Genomic DNA, 21,901 nt, shown 5'->3' on the forward strand with positions numbered 1-21,901 from the left:
CTAGCAGAAACAATTATTTCTCAGTTCCTTATATCAATCCCCAGTGAGTCTTGATTGAGTTCTGGTTGAGTCAGGATCCCATTTGAGAAGCAGTCACTATCTCTAGTGATTATACCACTCTGCCTAATCCACCAGCCTGTATTATGTGGGGAGGGGGAGTGGGGAAGGAGCCTGCATGGCGTCATTATTAACAGACTCAACAGAACCATGTGGATTTTCCCAAAGGAACCAGAAGAACTGGATGGGGAAAACACTAACTACCACAGTCTATTGCTAGATACAACAAAGAAAACTCAGTCTGGCCCCAGATACTGACCCACAACAATAAGTGCTTTGCAACAATGTTTTTCTGAGTTTTTTGGAGAAAACGCAACAAAAAATAAATCAGGTATGCAAAGGCCCCAAACTGATCTTCCCTGAAAATAACTCAAAAAGGAATTCTAAATAACTAAGAGATAAGAAAAATAAAGACAGCTAACGAACAATAAACATAGGCTTAAAACCAGCAAAGTGAAACCAAAGCCTCACTTTTCCCGCTATTCTAGATTTTTGGTTGAGAGAAAGTAGGTCCACAATGAGGTGAGAGAACAGGCATAGAACATGCAAGAGAGGGAGCAGGCTGAATAGGAGATTATGACAGACAGTGGGTTGTTGGAATATAAGATTTAAGAGATCAGCACACCATGTGTGATGGGGGAGGTAAGGTATAATTCTAGAAGCGGGTGCCTGAGAGTCGTTAGAGTTTAAAATGTCAAAGAACTTTGAAGATAGGGTTCTGGAACATTGTCGCGGCATGGTATTTACTCAGACACTGTAAGGACTGAGCCAAAGATCACATACATGGACAGGGGGAGGAGCAGTCATGGGTGACGTCGGCCGTCTGGAGTTAGAGGGGGGCTTAGCTGGGTAGGATGAACTTCACCAAAGGGAAAATTTCCAATGGAACCAAGAGAGGAATGGGAACGGTGCAGAGGGATCGGGGAGACCATTGTCCTGTGTAGTACCTGAAACTTAGATGAGGCTCTATAGCCTCCACTCACAAGGGCTGTGGGGAAAGCGGTATGTCCTCAAGTGAGAGCCTGATTTCGGTTAAAGCAGGAGGCGGGAGGATCCTTCAGAAAAGAGACCGAAGATAGCACAGGGAAGGTGTGGGAAAGGGAAAGGAATAGTGTGAACTTGGGTCAAGCAAGAGCACTTACACAACACCATCAGAATGCAAGACTGTAAATGAATGATCAGGTGACAAGAAGAGTTTATATTTTGAGGGGCGGCCACAGCTGGTGAGAATGTGAGGCCTGGCGGGATTGGAACTCTACTGTCAGTGTGATTCTGGGCAGGCAGACAGTAAGCAGCCACCGCGGTTGGCAGGTTTGTCTCCCATTCCTGCCTCCAGATATTACCTGCAGTACAAGATCGCCAGCCAGGACAGAACATGCCCCTTATGTCCAACACTCGCAATACAGAGCTCTCTTGTTCTCATGTCCTAATCCAGAGGTCATTATTCAGTTTTAGAATCGGGAGCCAGACCGGCTCTCAATCCTGGCGCTTTTCCTCACTCCTGCCAATCACACTTTTCATTTTTGAAGAGAAAGCCTGTGAGAGGCTGTGTTGACCTCCTGTATTCTCCCATGGGGATCAGACAAACAACCGCAAGGATCTGGCTCATGCCTCACTGAACAGCCCTGGTTCTCAGAATGCTGAGAGCTGGCTGGGCCAGAGGTCTCTTGTTCCTGTATGAATTAATTTTCACTCATGGGGTTCATTCAGAGTTGATAGATCTCACATAGTCCACCTTGTTTTGCTGCAAAGATTCTCATACCGCATTTTATTTTTTTAAAGACTAAAACAGCCCACGGTGAAACTGTCCATGGAAAAACACAATTTAAAAGTAGATAATTTTCCATACTATTATCTGTAAACCCCAACTGTGAAAACCCAAAAGATTGTAAACACCATACACTTGAGGTCAGTAAAAGTAGCAAAATCTAGGATGTCTACAATCAAGAAAACAGATAACAAGAGTTGGCAAGGATGTAAAGAAATTAGAACCCTCATTCGTTGCTGATAGGAATATAAAGTAATGCAGTCACTTTGGAAAAGTTTGGTAGTTTTTCAACGTAAAGTTAAACTTTGAGTTAACATATGATGCAGCAATTCCACTCCTTGCTATATACCCAGAAGAACTTTGTACATGAATGTTCACAGCAGCTTTATTTATAATAGCCAAAAAGTAGAAAGAATCCAGATGTCCGTCAACAAATGATAATAAAGTGCAATATATCGATAAAATAGAATGGAAGTTGGCAATAAAAAGTAATGAAATACTGATACATACTACAACATGAATGAACCTTGAAAACATTATGCTAAGTGAAAGAGACCAGATATAAAAGACCATTTATTATGATTCCATTTATATCAAATGTCCAGAATAGGCAGATGTATGGGCAAATGTCCAGAATGGGCATATCAAGTATACTGTATACTTTTAATGGGTGAATTTTACAGTGTATGAATTATATGTCAGTAAAGATTTTTTAAGTGGTAAAGATGAGTTCTATAAATTTTATATTCTAAACCTAGCATATGACAGGCACCCAATAAATGTTTGCTGAGTGAAGAAATGAAGGAATTAATGGTCTTCAATTCACAAGGGTCACAAACTGTGAGCCTTATAAACTTCACTAAAACATCATTTTCACTATATTTATTTGAAATCCATTACAACTGAGGCAGAGACAAAATTGATGCTTGCACAAACAATATCAATACTTTTGGAATGTAGCAAACCATTCAAACAAAATAACCCTGAGAATGTTTACTTTAGTGTCTATCCCATCAGAGCCACCAGTAAATAATATTCCCCACAGAGATACATAACCTAACAATACAAAAAAAAGTAGTTAGAATCACCGACCTCTATCTCCAGAATTCTTCAGAGCTACGTCACATTCACTCATTGAGATCTACGTACTTGTCATTTTTCCTAGTTCATTAAACTCTGGATGGTCGCAGAGTTGGGTTCAAGGTTGAACTGTGTAGGCCTTTAAATCTAGCCTCATGCCAGCTTCTTGCTCTTATGGCCAATCTTGTACATGCTTCTCAGTCTCAAATAGGGCATTGTCCCTCAGAATTCAACCACTGGCTCTATACACAACAGCTAGGAGAAAGAGATAGTACGACCCAAGCTAGCCTCCCCTACAGGGCAGTGTGAATCAGGCATTATTCCAGAAAGCTTCAACCTATCACTGTGTATGAAGATAGTAGATGATATGGCAGCTTCAAATCCTTGCATGTAGGGATCAGAGAAATAGAAAAAAAGAGAACCTGGCATCTCTGAGAAACCCTGTAGATTTAAACCATATCGTAGAAATTCCAGACCTAGAATAAAAAGAAAAGTCTATTAGTCCTTCTCCAACTTAATATTGATGACAGATGCCCACACACCCTATGAAAGTCAACTTACAAGTAACTGCAACCAGAAGCCCAAGTCTTAGAGAAGGCTCTCCTATACTAATAATGATAGCTACCAGCCTACATAATATTGAAGGTGAAATGCTGAAAGAGCCATATTCACAAGCTACTGCTGCTAGGGAGATATTTAATAGAGCTACACAGGAAGTATCATTGCATTATAGAATCAGATGATTAATTACTTTTGGCATCCAACAAGGAAGTAAATTCCTACCAAAAGAAATAGCATAAAAATGTCCCCTTTTAACTCTAGAGTAATATTTCTCAAACCAGGCTGCACATTAAAATCACTTTAGGGGCGCCTGGGTGTCTCAGTCTGTTAAGTGATTAAGCATCCAACTTCAGCTCAGGTCATGACCTCACAGTTCGTGAGTTCAAGCCCCGTGTCAGGCTCTGTGCTGACAGCTCAGAGCCTGGAGACTGTTTCAGATTCTGTGTCTCCCTCTCTCTCTGCCCCTCCCCCACTCGCACGCGCGCTCTCTCTCTCTCTCTCTCTCTCTCTCAAAAATAAACAAACATTAAAAACCATTTTTTAAATAAAATGACTTTAGAAAATACACTGACGTTCAAGTCTCACCCCTATGGATTAATCATAATCTATATTTAACAGATCCCCCAAGAGATTCTAAGGGGAATCCAGGGTTCAGAAATGCTATTGTAGACTGTTGGACTGAAAACTCCCAGCAGAGAGAATTAAAAACAGGATGGAGCACCAAGAACCTCAGACCTTTAGATCCAGCAAACAGACTAACACCTACCCCCAAAGTTAACATCAAGCATATGATGAGCATTTTACTGGAAAAACTGTAGAGAATCAAAACTCTGTACAGAAAGTAAATTTTGAACGTTCATAGATGCAAACCTAAGAACTGTGTGCAAATCCTGATGTGACACGTGAAACAAGCAAAGGACATTCTAATGCAGACATGAAGAAACACAATTTCAGATGCTAGGCTGGATCAGAACCAAATTATTCAACTTCTAAGGGATATCGCCACGTACTAAGGATGGAAAACTTGAACTGATATGAGAATCCCATTTAATAATGTTTTACACGTTGTTAGATGTGGATGTGCCCAATTTAGAGCAATGTGCTTTCAGCATGTGGATTCTTGACAAATTATGTCATCCTCAAAAAGTCCCATAAAAATTATCATATACTGCAAAGTACTCGAACACTGCTTGACTCTTAGAACCAAGAGGTGGGGGGCACCTGGGTGGCTCAGTCGGTTGAGTGGCTGACTTCAGCTCAGGTCATGATCTCGCGGTCCGTGAGTTCAAGCCCCTCGTCGGGCTCTGTGCTGACAGCTCAGAGCCTGGAGCCTGTTTCAGATTCTGTGTCTCCCTCTCTCTGACCCTCCCCCGTTCATGCTCTGTCTCTCTCTGTCTCAAAAATAAATAAACGTTAAAAAAAAAAAAAAAAAAGAACCAAGAGGTGGTGCTCAAAGAGTCAAAACAGGTAAGAAACCTATTTTACTAAAGCTTTATTCTTCCTATGTCACTATTAAATGATACACAGAGAAGGTATCTTGGGAGGTCCTTTTGAATCTTGCTCCCACTGTGAATGCTTCGGACTCTAAGCTTTGGAAATCATTGGGTCTGGTTTTTCTGCTTTTTAAAATGTTTTGGAAGTTCTTCTTTAGCATGATTTCAGAGACCAGGATAAATGACTGGTTTGATCTGAAAACTGGAAAAGCTCATCCTAAGTCATAACCTCTTTGTTAGGAACTCCTCAAAAGTGGATTGAGGTGCCCTACGACCCAGCAATTGCACTACCAGGTATTTATCCAAGGGATACAGGTGTGCTGTTTCGAAGGGGCACATACACTCCAATGTTTATAGCAGCACCATCAACAATAGCCAAAGGATGGAAAGAGCCCAAATGTCAATAGACGGATGAATGAATAAAAAAGATGTGGTATATACATACAATGGAGTATTACTCAGCAATCAAAAAGAATGAAATCTTGCCATTTGCAACTACTTGGATGGAACTGGAGGGTATTATGCTAAGCGAGCTTAGTCAGAGAAAGACAAATATCATATGACTTTACTCACATGAGGACTTTAAGATACGAAACAGATGAACATAAGGGAAGGGAAGCAAAAATAATATAAAAACAGGGAGGGGGACAAAACATAAGAGACTATAGAAAACAGAGGGTTGCTGAGGGGGTTGTGGGAGTGGGGATGGGCTAAATGGGTAAGGACATTAAGGAATCTACTCCTGAAATCACTGTTGCACTATATGCTAACTAACTTGGAGGTAAATCTTAAAAAATAAATAAAAATTTTTTAAGTGGATTGAGGTGTTTTGGTGAAGTGAGACTTTTAACATTTTCGAGTCAAGGAAGTTTGGAAAGTCGAGAAGATTATAAGTACAGTCATTTTATTTTTAAATGCTTCGAGGTTCAGAGAGGAAGCAAGACCAACCTGGCACTCTGCAAGACAAAACAAAAAACAAAGCAGAACAAAAAGACTCTTGGTTCTCAAGGAGGGTGAGTCCAATTAGAAAAGACAATTGCTCTCTTGTACTAAAATCTGACACACAGGAAGCACACTCAGGGGTCACTTCTCACACTCTCCTGCCTGATCAACTTTCAAAGGAGAGAGAGAAAACAGAGAAGTTGCAGAAATACTGTACCAGAAGTTTCTGGAAGCCCTCACCCATCTGATAACAGCCTACATGTGCCTGACTCTGCATAATAAAGATACAAGACTTTCTGCTTTACTTTTTTCCAAGCTTAGAGCTACACTTCAGAGCTTTGAGGCATATTCATCCTATTTTCCTGGGTGGCTTATTTATGCTCAGTGTTTTATTTCTTACTATTATTACTAATACTCACCTTAGTTTTGGGTAGACACAAATCTAATTTTTCAAGTTGTCAACCATTAGTCAATGCCATATTTTAAATATTTTTATTACAACATAAATACTCATGAACACTGAAGACACACAAATTTTATGAAGAAAATATCACTCATCCTTCTCCCCCACCCTTTCATTCCCATTATCTTAAGGCAAACATAACTAACCACAAAGTATTATCTTTCCATAATCTCTATGAGAAACAAATATATAAATATATCCATGCACAAATATATATATATATATATACACACACATATATATATATGTATATATATATATATGAGGTTTTATTTTTGTTTTTATAAAAGTAATATCATATTCACTCAAATCTGGCAAACAAACAAAAAATGTCCCCAAAATTCACAAGAACAAGATCTGACTGGCTGTTTCCTCTTGTTGCCACCTATTCAATTCTCAGCCCCACTAGGATCACTAATGACCTCCCAACTGGCAAACCCGATGGCCACCTTTCAACCTCTACCTTATTTTAGCATCTTATCTTTGCACTCGCCAACCTTAACCCCACTTCCTTGCAGCTCCAGTAACACTTTCTGCACCATCGCTTCTTGTTCTCATTATTCCTTCACTCCTTCCTTTGTTACTCCTCCTCCTATCCTCTCTACTGAATGTTTTTAGGCCTCCTTTCTCTCGCTCTGTAATATCACTGACATATCTGATCATTGCCCGTGACCTCAGCTATCACACAAGTGAAGAAGACTCCACATTTGTATTTCCACCTGATCTCTCTGTGACCAATGGCCAACTAGATGTCTCTGCCAGACAGCTATGTCTCAAATTCTAGGTTTCCCCAAACCCCCAAAATCTTTCTCTAGTTTTTCATCCCCTATCTCAACCAACAGTCTCTCCATCCATGCTACCACAGTAGCCAGAAACCTTCAAGTATCCTTGTCACTTTGCTCTCCTAACCCTTTGCACCAAGCACCACTAACTTCACTGACACATTTGCCCTCTCTTATCTATTCTGCAACCTCAACCTAATGCAAGTCCTTCTCCTTTGTTATCTGAATTACTACAGATCATCCTGTTTCGAGTCTCTTCCAAATCATCCTCTTTGACACCATAAGAGTGAATTTTCTAAAATGGTCAGTCTATGTCAGGCCTCTCAAGATTCCCCTTGATCCAATCAGTGAGTCCCCTTGCCTATCAAACAATATTTGAACTCTGTTGGGTAATTCAGTATAGTTTCAATTAGTTCATCAAACCAATCTCCTGTCACTCCTCTTGTGTAAACTATCCTTATGCAAAAACCTTCTCCCAGTGTCTTAGGCAAGTTATCTGTGTCTTGTTGTTCTCCCCAGAAAAAATAATAGGGATAATGAATGTTTATTGGGTATGAGCTATGATCTATGTGTCTTTCCTTTATTACTCTTTTAATCTTCATAAAATCCCTATAAGATAACCACTATTATTATTTCCACATTACAGATTAGGAAACCTGCCCCTGAATGACATCTTCCAATTTGCTCATCCAGTAATAACCTACTTATCCCTCAAGGTACAGCTCAAATTTTACCTCCTTTCTCTCTAGCCATCCAGTCAGAATTCAAAACAGAATAGGTGTTCAATGTTTGCTGAATGGAAAAAAGACAGAGTGGCTGGAAGGCAACTTGTCATTAATTCTTGCATGGAATTCAGAGTGAAATACTCACTGATGTTTTGGGTTGCATAAAGCTTTCTTCCATGTATGTGATATTTGAGTTCTCATTCATGCTTGTCTTTTTAGTCCATAGCGCTATTCAGAAACAACTTGTCATATCACATATGTACCCGAAGAACCAGAGACAATGAGAGTCCTTCCATGTTCATTGCTTTCTAAGAAGTAGGTCAGAAACATCATATATTACTTTTTTTTCACCATCTTAAACATGTAGAGAACTATTATTTACTTACTGCCCCAAATGCTCCCTATGAAGAAAGAGCATGGCTGAACTGGCATACACTACCAGCACTATAGTAGAATGAGACTGGCTCAATCCTCTACCCTTAAACCCTTAAATTTGGGAAGAGAATCCCTGGCCTTCTGTGACCATGTTCTTTCTCATAGACCAAGGCTTGCCCAGAGCCAAGGGTTCATGGTCACCCACAGCCTACATTTCTCCCTCAAAACCATGCTTCTTGCACCTGGACCCCTGAATCCTTTGCCAAAATTACCCTGAGTCGCTTTCAGAGCCAGAGCAGGCCTCTTCTCTGGGCCCTTCCTCCTAAGAGCAGACCATACCAATGAAAAGAATGTCCCTACAGTCAAAGAGGGGCCAAGAGATGCCTGTTTGTGAGGTGGATGGCACTTCTACCTGTAGGTTAGCATACCTACACACATGCACATGATCCACAGAGCCACACTGAGGAGAGGGGTGGGGGGGAAGGGGAGTGAGGGGAAGAGAGGGGAGGAAAGGTTGGAAAAGAAGAGACAAGGGGAGGGGAGGGGAGGGGAGGGGAGAGAAGAGAAGATCTAAAGTGTGGACTGGGAGTGCAGGTTCCCCCAGGCTGCCACTTTCAGATGTGGAACTCTTAGAAGTCCAAGAAACTTGACCTTCTAAGTCATTATGAAGATATATAAGTCAAGGTAGGTGAATAGAAGATATTTTATGTAACAATGTGTTAGCCTAAAGTATAACTTATAAATATTTAGTCATCATAATATGCGGGCACTCATTTATATCTTTGCACTGAGCTCTGCCAATTTGAGGAATGGGACTGCTCTTATACTACAGAAAGCTGTTAAGTGGTAGAACTGGTTCTTTAGTGGCACTCTATAGAGAAAGCTAGAAGAGGCAGGCGAGCAAGTAGTGAGAGTCTCTGCACACACAGAGCATATGCAGGAATTAATTCTTATGTAAAACATCTGAGAAAAAGACACCCAGAGGGTAGAGCTAAGTTCTGAATCTGAAACTCCTAGCAAAGGCCTAAGGAAACAGCTCTCAATCCTAAGAGTTCTAAGAAAGAAGTCTGGGCCAGCATCCAGGAGTATACACCAAGTAGGAAGAAACAGGCAAGAAGCCAATTCCACACCAGGAGTCAGAGACACTTCTTTGTTTGCCCCTGGGAGTGCCATTTGTGATGCTTACCATGTGAGTGGTACCCTAGTGTTTGTACAATGCTGCAGCCCTGCAGGGAGGCTAGGAACAGCATTTCTATGTTTCCACCAATATAGATGACCCCTGCAAGTGACAGCAGCACCAGTTATTCCTCCTGTACCTATAACATCTGCTAAATACGGACAGCCAGGGCCAGCCAATATAAGACTCTAGCAGTGTAAGTCTCCAGAGTTGGTAGGAACTGTTGACTGGACCTATGGGACTAGAATAATGTCAAACGAAGCACATGTAGTTGTCACAAGACAACTGCAAACCCTGAAAGTACTTCCCAATGATAGGAGGGCCAACTGAGCAAAAGTTAATTTGGTATTCTGTCCATCTTGCTACATATCCCCAAGAGAAATAAAGCAGGGATCATCCTTTCTAAGTCATACTCCATATCAAGAGACACAAATGGTTCAGTGTCTCACTTTGTCTAGACACAGAAATTTTTCAAATCAGAATATGTGTAGGAACAACAAAAAAAATCCCTGGAACAATGTCTCAGGAATTCCCATGTGTTGTGGAATGTATGCTAAGTGAAACTTTAGTGCACTAAAGGAATAGATTCTGAAATCAGACAAATGTAGTTTCCTCAATGGTAAGCAACAGAAAATAACTAACTTAAGAAAATATGATGATGATGATGATGATGATGATGATAGAGCAACATTATGATGAAGCTCTCAGAATTGAAGGGAAAGCTGGCAAACAGACTTGGAAAAGACAAAAACTATAGACACATCAGGGAATCTCATTTCAGAAAAGTCTTTGGGAAACCAGAAGGACGGACAAGTTTCAGCGATTCTCAGTACTTTGTTTCTTTATACAGGATTCACATTTATGGGGGGGAAAAGCATCCAATTGGCCTAGTCAACCAGCCTAGTCAAGACTAGTTATATGTCTAGTCTTAATAAGAGGACACTTTGATTAACAGTACTACAAAACTGTATCAAATAGGAAAAGCAGCAAATTTTCCCCAAAAAATTAACCAAAAAAGGTGAAATGGGCACAAGGCAGTTAAAAGTTAGTAACGGTCTCTGCAACTACTTATTATCTGTGTGAATTTAAGCAAATCACTTACTGCTATTGACTCAGTGCTCACGTCCCCCCAAAATTCGTATGTTGAAATCTAATGCCCAATGTGATGATATTTGGAAGTAGGGCCTTTGGGAGATGATTAGGTCATGAGGGTGGGGCTTTCATGAATGGGATTAGTACCCTCATAAAAGAGACCCCAGAGAGTTCACCCAGAGGGAAAGCCCCTCACCCCTTCAGCCTTGTGAGGACACAGTGAAAAGACAGCTGTATATGGACCAGGAATCAGGCTCTCCCCGGATGTCAAATCTGCTAGTGCCTTTATCTTGTACTTCCAGCCTCTAAAACTATGAGAAATAAATTTCTGTTGTTTTAAACAACCCAGTCCATGGTATTCTATTATAGCAGCCCAAAGTAAGATACTTACCCACTTATACCTTCTGCTAAAATGTGACTTCACAGGTCAGGGGTCTTTGTCTAGTTCATTCACTGATATATCCCAATAGCCTCAAATGAACCTGACACATAAAGAGCTCTTAGTCAATATTTGTCAGAAGAATGAATCTCTCCAAGACTCAGTTCCCGCATTGAAACTGAGATGCCTTGTAGATATATGTAAAACGTCTGCTACAAAGTGCTATAACATAAGAAGAGATCAAGAAATTCTGATTTAGTTATTGCTTTTATTAGAACAAACACTGCTAGAGGCACCTGGGTAGTTCAGTTGGTTAAGCATCTGGCTCTTGGTTTTGGCTCAGGTCATGATCTTATGGTTCGTAGGTTCGAGCCCCACATCGGGCTCCACGTTGACAGCATGGAGCCTACTTGGGATTCTCTCCCTCTCTCTCTCTCTCTCTCTCTCTCTCTCTCTCTCTCTCCCTCTCTCTCTCTCTGCCCCTCCTCTGCTCTCTCTCTCAAAATAAATAAACTTTAAAAAAACTGCTCTTAAAAAAAAAGAACAAATACTGCTAGAATTATTTACTATAAACAAAGTAGAAAAATCCTTTGTGATTATGACAGTTTACTCTGTGAAACCACAATACAAAACAAAAGTTATTCATTATTAGTTCAATACAGTCTGTTACTTTTAGAATTTTAGAACAAAGTAAATAATTTGTCCAATGATGTAACAATATGAAAGGAAATGGAAAAGTGAATTTTAAAAAGCTAGTGTATCCTCAGGGGAGTCTGGTTGCCTAAGAGTGGCACCAATGTATCATTAGCTCCAGACCCAAAATGTTATAGCCTGATGATCTCTGGGCCCTCAGTGATGCTTTATCATACTTTTTTTTTCCACTCTGAGTTGTTTTCATTTTCCTTACCCCATAGCAGATACTCCAACAGTATTTATCCGTCTCTAAGAGCCTCTATTACAATGTGTTCCTGCTTCCTTCCCTATCCAAGGTTGGTATTTCCACTTCTCTTTGAATATTAGAAGCCATTAAACCAAATGAGAAAGAAGAGAGGGAAACTGGGCTAGTACACGCATGACATTCAGCCACATATCCCCACCTTTCTTTCTGGTTCTATGGAAGGAAGTTATTCTTCTCCTTTCCAAAGGATGGCTTTTCCACCGAGACTCCAAATCATATTTCCCTCTGCTATTTCCTGGGCGTTACCTTAGGTAACAAGTTTCTCGTTCTCTGATTACAAGCCAGCTCACCATTCCCCTTCATAAAACTCTCTCATGACCCTTCTCTCTCCCCATCACTGAGCTTTTTCTGCCCTCGCTTTCATGAACAAACTCCTTAAAAAGCTCTCTACACTCACTGTCCCCCCCCCCCCCTCACTCCTCAGCCCACTGAAGTTGTCTGCTGCCCCCACCATTCTACTGATGCTTTCAAAACACATGTTTGCCATGACTCGCCAGCTGCCATGCCAGGGTCCACTGCTTAACCATCCCCCAACCTAAATTCCTTTTTTTTTTTTAAAGATTATTTATTTATTTTGAGAGAGAAAGAGAACATGTAATCAGGGGAGGGGCGGAGAGAGAGTGCGAGAGAGAATCCCAAGCAGGCTCCACAATGTCAGCACAGAGCCTGACACAGGGCTTAAACTCATGAACCATGAGATCATGACCTGAGCTGAAATCCAGAGTCAGATGCTTAACTGACTGAACCACCCAGATGCCCCCAACCTAAATTCTGTGCAACAGATACCTCCATGGTTCCCACTTTGGGCCCCCTCCTAAGTAACTGACTGTTAAATTCTAGTTGTTTTCTCCAGTTTGGTCTCTCAGCAAACACATACTGAGCACGTATCAGGCACTGCCCTGCATGCCAGAAAATAAAAGTGAGTAAGATCTAAAAGTAATCTGTATCCTAAATTGAATTATGAAATAGTGCAAGGACATTAGTGTAAAATTGATATAATCTGAAAGAAGTCTCTATTTTAGTTAGTAGTATTGTGCTATGTTACTTTCCTAGTTTTAAAAAATGTATCATTGGGGCGTCTGGGTGGCTCAGTCAGTTAAGTGACTTCAGCTCAGGTCATGCTCTCGTGTTTTACAAGTTTGAGCCCCACGAATCCGAGCCTGCTTCAGATTCTGTGTCTCCCTCTCTTTCTCTGTCCCTCCCCCCGCTCAAGCTCTGTCTCTCTCTGTCTCAAAGATAAAATAAACATTAAAAAAAATTTTTTAAATAAAAAATGTACCATAGTTACAACATTGGAAGAAACTAGGTAAAGGATATATGGGAATTATCTATAATATCTGCAACTTTTCCACATATCTAAAACTATCCCAAAATAAAAAGGTTTTAAAGGTAATAAAATATGGTCCCTGCCTTCAGAGATCTTACAATGACCCACAGCCTTAGGATAAATGAGGGAGATAGTCAAATAATTCTGAACCACGGAATTTTCTATCAGGATTAAATATAGAAACCAATCTGCTTTTTCTCAGCATTTTACCTCCCCGCAAGTGGAATGACCTTGCATGCACCCATGTCCTAAGCTGTAAGCATTTCATAAGAATGGGATGGAGGTGTGTGTGTGTATCAAAGGGTGAATTTTTACATGTTCCTAGTAATAAATCTTGAGGCTTTGGGAGGCCTCAAACGGATCGAAGCCAACTCTAGTGAAATCACTCCACTTTCTAAGAAGATGAATTTAAATATATTACCTACATACTTTCTTTGCTCTTCTCAAGGCAATAGTTCAAGGTTTGAGGGAGCAGCAGGGCAAACAGAGGTGATTTTTCAGACTTCCTATTGTCTGGCTGCCAGGGTTCCTGGAAGTGGCATTTTTAATGAGCATTTTTTCTTCTGGAGAAGACTTTGATGTGGTTGAAAATTTATTTTCCTCTTGAGTGTAGGCAGGGCACCAATTAACCCACATAGAGCACCCTTGCTGTCTCCCCAGCTTGGAGTTTATTACACTTACTATGCAGTGTATCAAACCCATTATCTCATCTCCTGTTATGCTTCCCTCCTGTGGACTCAAACAATTTCTAAAGCAGCTTTCTGCTCTCTTGATCTTTTTAAATAATATCTTCTTAATTTTTAATTTTATTTATTTAAGAGAGACAGAGAGAGTGAGTGAGCAGGAGAGGGGGAGGGGCAGAGAGAAAGGGGGAGAGAGAGAATCCCAAGCAGGATCTGCATTGTCAGTGGAGAGTCCGACGCGGGGCTCGAACTCATGAACTGTGAGATCATGACCTGAGCTAAAGTCAGCCACTTAGCAGACTGAGCCACCCAGGCACCCCATCTGTTCTCTTAGTCTTTTAAATGCCTCCATTTTGCCTTTTCGAACAAATAAACATGATAGCAATGGAGATGGAAGAAGGAGAAGGCGAGATAGGAGAGCTGCTGCTCTGACCAGCTGGTTGGGCCAGCAGCACTGTCTTCACCTCAAGATATATTTCTACAGAACCTACAGCATGACAGGCATAAAGGTACAAAAATGAGTAAAGTTGATATGGGTCTAAGGACTCTAAGTTCAACGGTGAAAACTGTCACAATTTCATACATAACTATAGTACAAGGCAGAAGGAAAAGAAGGCTAGAATTATTTCCCTAAAATAATTAAATGTAAATGACAGTGAACATTAAAGAATGTTTTTATACAAAAGGGTGGTGCTCCTGGTTACATGGGAATTATGTAACCCTGTGAATTTAAGGCTCTCTGAGTCTGGTGGTTGGAAAAGAACTAAAACAGTCGAAGAAAAGTAATTTAAACATGAAAGTTGGAGGCATCAGACCAAATTATGTTGCCTTGAGTTGTCAACATTCTGTCCTCCCCTATTGCTCCAGCATGTCAACTCAGGTTCTCTCTTCCTGTTGCATTTAAGATATAAGAAAACTCAAAAAAAAATTTTTTTTTCATTAAAAAAAGTCCATTCCAGGAAAAACATTCTATGCTTATGGATTGGAAGAATAAATATTGTTAAAATGTCAATACTACCCAAAGCTATCTACACATTCAATGCAATCCCAATCAAAATTGCACCAGCATTCTTCTCGAAGCTAGAACAAGCAATCCTAAAATTTGTATGGAACCACAAAAGACCCCAAAGAGCCAAAGTAATATTGAAGAAGAAGACCAAAGCGGGAGGCATCACAATCCCAGACTTTAGCCTCTACTACAAAGCTGTAATCATCAAGACAGCATGGTATTGGCACAAAAACAGACACATAGACCAATGGAATAGAATAGAGACTCCAGAATTGGACCCACAAAAGTATGACCAACTAATCTTTGACAAAGCAGGAAAGAATATCCAATGGAAAAAAGCAGTCTCTTTAACAAATGATGCTGGGAGAACTGGACAGCAACATGCAGAAGAATGAAACTAGACCACTTTCTTACACCACTCACAGAAATAAACTCAAAATGGATAAAGGACCTGAATGTGAGACAAGAAACCGTCAAAACCCTAGAGGAGAAAGCAGGAAAAAAACTCTCTGACCTCAGCCACAGAAATTTCTTACTTGACACATCTCCAAAGGCAAGGGAATTAAAAGCTAAAATGAACTATTGGGACCTCATCAAGATAAAAAGCTTCTGCACTGCAAAGGAAACAATCAACAAAACTAAAAGGCAACCGACAGAATGGGAAAAGATATTTGCAAATGACATATCAGACAAAGGGCTAGTATTCAAAATCTATAAAGAACTCACCAAAGTCCATACCTGAAAAACAAATAATCCAGTGAAGAAATGGGCAGAAAACATGAATAGACACTTCTCTAAAGAAGATACCCAGATGGCCAACAGGCACATGAAAAGATGCTCAACCTCACCCCACATCAGGGAAACACAAATCAAAACCACACTGAAATATCACCTCATTCCAGTCAGAGTGGCCAAAATGAACAAATCAGGAGATTATAGATGCTGGAGATGATGTGGAGAAATGGGAACCCACTTGCACTGTTGGTGGGAATGCAAACTGGTGCAGCCGCTCTGGAAAACAGTGTGGAGGTTCCTCAAAAAATTAAAAATAGATCTACCCTATGACCCAGCAAAGCACTGCTAGGAATTTACCCTAGGGATACAGGAGTACTGATGCATAGGGGCACTTGTACCCCAATGTTTATAGCGGCACTTTCAACAACAGCCAAATTATAGAAAGAGCCTAAATGTCCATCAACTGACGAATGGATAAAGAAGATGCGGTTTGGGGCGCCTGGGTGGCGCAGTTGGTTAAGCGTCCGACTTCAGCCAGGTCACGATCTCGCGGTCCGTGAGTTCGAGCCCCGCGTCAGGCTCTGGGCTGATGGCTCGGAGCCTGGAGCCTGTTTCCGATTCTGTGTCTCCCTCTCTCTCTGCCCCTCCCCCGTTCATGCTCTGTCTCTCTCTGTCCCAAAAATAAATAAAAACGTTGAAAAAAAAAAAATTAAAGAAGATGCGGTTTATATACACAATGGAGTACTACGTGGCAATGAGAAAGAATGAAATATGGCCTTTTGTAGCAATGTGGATGGAACTGGAGAGTGTGATGCTAAGTGAAATAAGTCATACAGAGAAAGACAGATACCATATGTTTTCACTCTTATGTGGATCCTGAGAAACTTAACAGAAGACCATGGGGGAGGGGAAGGGGAAAAAAAAGTTAGGGAGGGAGCCAAACTATAAGAGACTCTTAAAAACTGAGAATAAACTGAGGGTTGATGGGGGGGGTGGGAGGAAGGGGAGGGTGGGTGATGGATATTGGGGAGGGCACCTGTTGGGATGAGCACTGGGTGTTGTACGGAAACCAATTTGACAATAAATTTCATATTAAAAAAATACAAAAACAATTTTTTAAAAAGTCCATTCCTTCATCACATGACAACATCTATCTGCAAAAGAAGCTAATAACCAGTTTCCAGCAAGGCAGCCACTTGCTCTTCTAAAACCCCTATTACTAATAGGAAGATAAGGAGAATGGCTACTTGAAGAGAATCTGCAGTCTCTGCCACTGGGGAAGAATGCAAATTCCTTACCTTTGCCTTAAATGCAAATTCCTTACCTTTAGCTCAGACCCCATTTCTAATCTGCGCCTATATATGCCAAGTCTAGACTGGACATTTCCACTTGAAAATCAACATGCATACAGCAAGCACTGCTGGTAGTTCTCCACTATCCACTCTCCCCTTATTCCTTTAATAATAGAATACAACCAGGACACCTGGCTGACTCAGTTGGAAAAGCAAATGACCCTTGATCTCAGAGTTGTTAGTTTAGAGCCCTATGCTGGGTGTAGAGATTTCATTCATACATACATATATACATACATACACAAACAAAGTTCAAAAAAAAATAATAGAACACAATTTTAACTGGCACAGAGCTGCCCAAGCTAAGACTTTTTCCAGCCTTCTTCACATCTAGCTATGGCCCTGTGATTCAGACTGTTCAATGGATATGAGCAGAATGGATGTAGGCAAAAATGACAAGTTCAGCTTCTGAATCACGCCCTTGAAGGGAAGGTATGTGCACAATATGTATCCACAATGGCCAAAGATGGCCCAGCCATCTTAGATCTTGACATAGAAGCCACATGCTGAAAATGACAGAGCAACAAGAGAGAAGGAGACTAGATCTCCAAAAGTTTTGAGTTCACTAGACCATATGTGGAGAGCCTGATGCAGGGGTCGAACTCATGAACTGTGAGATCATGACCTGAGCCGACGTCAGACGCTGATATTTACAGGAGAGAAAAATAAACTTTATCTTTTTTTAAGCAAGTATGTTTTGTCTCTATTAGAGCAGCTTAATCTGGAATCCTATTGCAAGGTTTTTATTTCTATAGCACCTCTCTCTATGTGTGTGTCCACAAAAGTCACTGAGTTTCCCAATCCAGAAGCAGGAAGTAACCCTTGATTCCTTTCTCTTCCTCACTTCCAATACCAAAAATACCACTACCAAAAATACAAAAATAAATTCATGTCAAATTTATCTCCTAAATATTTTAAAGCCTGTCTTTGCTCTCCACCCCATGTGATAATGCCTGCATCCATCTTCTCTGATTTAGACATCTTCATGGCTTCTCTCCATGCTTCCTGCCTTGCTTGCTGTCAATCTACATTTCTTTATCTTTTTTTAAAAGAGAGAGAGAATGTGTGTGAGCTGGGGAGGGGCAGAAGGAGAGGAAGAGAGAGAATCTTAAGTACGCTCCCTGTCCAGTGCAGAGCCCAACACTATCTCACAACTGTGAGGTCATGACCTGAGCTGAAATCAAGAGTCAGACCCTAACTGACAAGCCCCAGGTGCCTTCTAAGGAACAAAAAAGATCACACCTCTGACTGATACCCTTCAATTGCTCCCCATTCTCAAAAATATTAAATCCAAACTTGTTAGCAAGACCCCCAAAGCTCTTAGTGATGCAACTCCTGTTCACCCCACTGACCTCTCCTTATGGCCCACGCCACTCTATTTCATATCTCTGTGCTTTTCCATGTAGTTTCCTCTGCTTAGAATTTCTCTGTGCTTTCTTGTCTTCTTGGAAAAAATATTGGTTTATGTATATATGTATGTATGTATGTATGTATGTATTTATTTATTTATTTAAGACTTAGTTCAGATATCATCTTCTCTCTGAAGTCTCTCCTGAAAATTAGTCAGTCTCTCCAATGTGCTGCCCTTCATTTTGTACACAATTGTGTTATGTTTATCACATTAAACAATAAACTCTGAGAGGCTCCAGACCAAGATGGTGATACAGGAGGCTCCCCAATGTCCCTCCTCCCACAGACACACTGAATGTACAGCTACACATGGAGCAACTCCCTCTGAGAAAAGTCCAGAAACTAGCTGAGTGACTCCTACATGCCCAACAAATGTGAAAACACCTACACAGAAATGGATAGGAAAGGCTGAGACACAGTCTCACCATAAACCCCACTCCTATCTCAGTGCTATACAGTTGGGAGGGAATCCCTAACTCCCAGCTTCTCCCTGAGGAACAAAGGGTTTGGACCACACATTTAGTGCCCCAAATTTTACAGCTCCAGAAACAAGACAAGAATGCCCACTCTTGCCATTTTTAGTCAACATAGTACTGGAAGTCCTACGCAGAGCAATGAGGCAAGAAACGGAAAGAAAAGGCATCCAAATCAGAAAGGAATAAGAAAGGCTACCTCTATTCACAGATGATGAGATATTATATGTAAAAAAACCTGAATACTCTACCAAAGAACTGTTAGAACTAATAAACAAATTCAGGAAAGTTGCAGGATACAAAATCAATACACAAAAGTCAGGGGGAAAATCAGTAGCATGTCTATATACTAAAAATGAACTATCAGAACAAGAAATTAAGAAAATAATGCCTTTTATGATAACATCAAAAGAATAAAATACTTAGGAATAAATTTAACCAAGGAAGTAAAAGATCTACACACTGAAAATTATAAAATATTGATGAAAGAAACTGATGACACAAATAAACAGAAAGATACTCCATATTCAAATTAAAATTGTTAAAATGTCCATACTACCTGAAGTGATATACAGAGTGAATGCAATCCCTATCAAAATTTCAATGGCATTTTTCACAGAAATAGAAAAACAATTAAATTTATATGGAGCCACAAAAGACCCTGAACAGCCAAAATAATCCTGACAAAGAACAACAAAGCTGGAGGCATCATACTTCTTGATTTCAAACTGTACTACAAAGCTATAGTAATTAAAATAGCATAGTATTAGTATAAAAATAGATGCAAAGATTAAGGGGAAAAGAATGCAGTCCCCAGAAATAAACCCATGAATATCTAGACAACTAATTGTGTCACAGGAGCTGAGAATGTACATTAGGGAAAGGATAGTCTCTTCAATAAATGGTGTAGGGAAAACTGAATATCCACATGAAAAATATGAAACTGGACCACTCTCTTATACCATACATAAAATCGCCTCAAAATGGATTAATGATTTGAACATAAGACCTGAAACTGTAAATCTCCTAGAAGAAAATATAAAGGATAAGTTCTTGACATTGGTCTTGGCAGTGAATTTTTGGATGTTCATTGCAGCATTATCTACAACAGCCAAGGCAGGGAAACGACCTAAGTATGTGTCAAAGAGAGAGAGAGAGAGAGAGAGAGAGAGAGTGTGTGTGTGTGTGTGTGTGTGTGTGTGTGTGTGTGAGAGAGAGAGAGAGAGAGACAGAGACAGAGACAGAGACAGAGCACGCTGTAATGGAATATTATTCAGCCTTAAAAAAGAAGGAAATGTTGCCATTTGCCGCAACATAGATGAACATGGAAAGCATGATGCTAAGTAAAATAAGCCAGACAAGAGAAAGACAAATACTGTATGGTATCACTATATCTAAAAAGAAAAGAAAGAAAAGAAAAGAAACAGAGTAAAATGGTGGGGGTAATAGGAAGAGGCTGATAAAAGAATACAAACTTTTAGAGGCATCTGGGTGGCTTGTCGGTTAAACAACCGACTCTTGATTTGGGCTCAGGTCATGATCTCATCATGGTTTCTGAGTTCGAACCCTGCATCAGGCTCTGAGCTGACAGTCTGGAGCCTGCTTGGAATTCTCTCCCTCTCTCTCTGTCCCTCCCCCACTTGCTCTCTCTCAAAATAAATAAAAATAAACTTTAAAAAAAGAATACAAACTCCTAGTTACAGGATCAATCAGGTCTGAGGGTCTAAATATGACATGGTGACTATAATTGATAATACTGTATTATATAACTATATTATATGACTATATTATTTAACTGAAACTTACAAAGAGAGTAGAACTTAAATGTTTCACACACACACAAAAAAGGTAATACTGAGGTGATGTTAATCCTTTCACAGTATATACCTATATCAAATCATCAAATCATCACATTGTATACTTTAAATATATTACAATTTGATTTGTTATTTATTCCTCAATAAAGCTAAAAAGGGAATCTAGCAAAACAACAAACAGATGGATTGACTCATGGACATAGAGGTGTAGACAATAAATGAAAATAATAAATTAAAGAAGACTAAAATATGAATTGAAAATTCTACCAGACCTGGTAACTTACTCTAAGTAGCTTACTCGGAAGCTCAGTTATATAAAAGCAACTTTTAGCACCATCTAAGAGACATTTCCAGCTATCATGCTGAAAAGGAACTTGGGAAATACAGCTCAGGAACATAACTATGAAGATTTTTTAACTTCCTAGACTGTTACTTGAGTTATACCCTGTCTGTCTTCTCACAACAGTAAAACTCAAAGCCATAAAGACATAATTGCCTCCTTTCAGCACACAAAAAAGAAAATAGGATCTGAAAATACTGAAGTTTACACCAAAAAAAAAAAAAAAGAAAAAATCTGAGGACTATACAAACCCAAGAGAGAAAAGTAGGAAATCAAGCTGAGTGAGCAGAAAATTAAAGGCCCATAGGAAACTCACTCTGAACTTTAACCAAGACACCCAGAGTTTTCTAATGAGAGTCTTAATAACATCAATATCTACCTGCCCTTTTCACAAATTTGGAATTCAGAGTGAAAGTTTCCCAAGTTTATACAACTATTCAGTAGCAGAACTAGAACTATATTGTATAAGAAACAAAAATAAATGTATCCATCCAGTGAAAACCATCCTGTAAATACCAAAGTAATTCAGAAAAAAAGTGTCAGGATTTTACATAATTATATAGTCCGCTCAAAGCTCACCATATGCCGTACAAATACCTCCCAGAAGTTTGTGTGAGAGATGAGGGAGTGCAAGTGGTGTCAGTATAACAACATTTAGAATGTGCTCGTTCTAAATTGAGGTGGGTTTGGGCATCCAGTGGCCCATCCAGGGCTATGTACTCTTAAAAAGTGAGAAGCTCCTTTGTTTAAAAATAAAAAAATAGGGGCGCCTGGGTGGCTCAGTCGGTTAAGCGTCCGACTTCAGCTCAGGTCACGATCTCACACTCCGTGAGTTCGAGCCCCGCATCAGGCTCTGGGCTGATGGCCCAGAGCCTGGAGCCTGCTTCCGATTCTGTGTCTCCC

General features: G+C 40.1%; 1 protein-coding gene across 27 annotated transcripts in view; it reads right to left on the reverse strand.

Annotated features, from left to right (window-relative positions):
• LPAR1 (lysophosphatidic acid receptor 1) overlaps positions 1-21,901 on the reverse strand; it is a 352,881-nt gene that overhangs the window by 287,958 nt on the left and 43,022 nt on the right. For 16 of the 27 annotated variants that reach the window (XR_007459186.1, XM_049636649.1, XM_049636550.1 and 13 more), the window contains 2 exons: positions 10,907-11,116; positions 8,017-8,179 (listed from right to left, as the gene is read on the reverse strand). The exons of 7 other annotated variants lie outside the window; for them this stretch is intronic. The gene's annotated coding sequence lies outside the window, so the exon portion shown is untranslated. Of the gene's footprint in view, positions 1-3,327; positions 3,382-8,016; positions 8,180-10,906; positions 11,117-13,600; positions 13,688-21,901 lie in introns of those variants that run through there. 4 more of the 27 variants (XM_049636458.1, XM_049636533.1, XM_049636473.1 and 1 more) reach the window with 4 other exon arrangements.

Source organism: Panthera uncia, chromosome D4, assembly GCF_023721935.1.
Source record: "Panthera uncia isolate 11264 chromosome D4, Puncia_PCG_1.0, whole genome shotgun sequence".
Taxonomy (NCBI): Eukaryota; Metazoa; Chordata; class Mammalia; order Carnivora; family Felidae; genus Panthera; species Panthera uncia.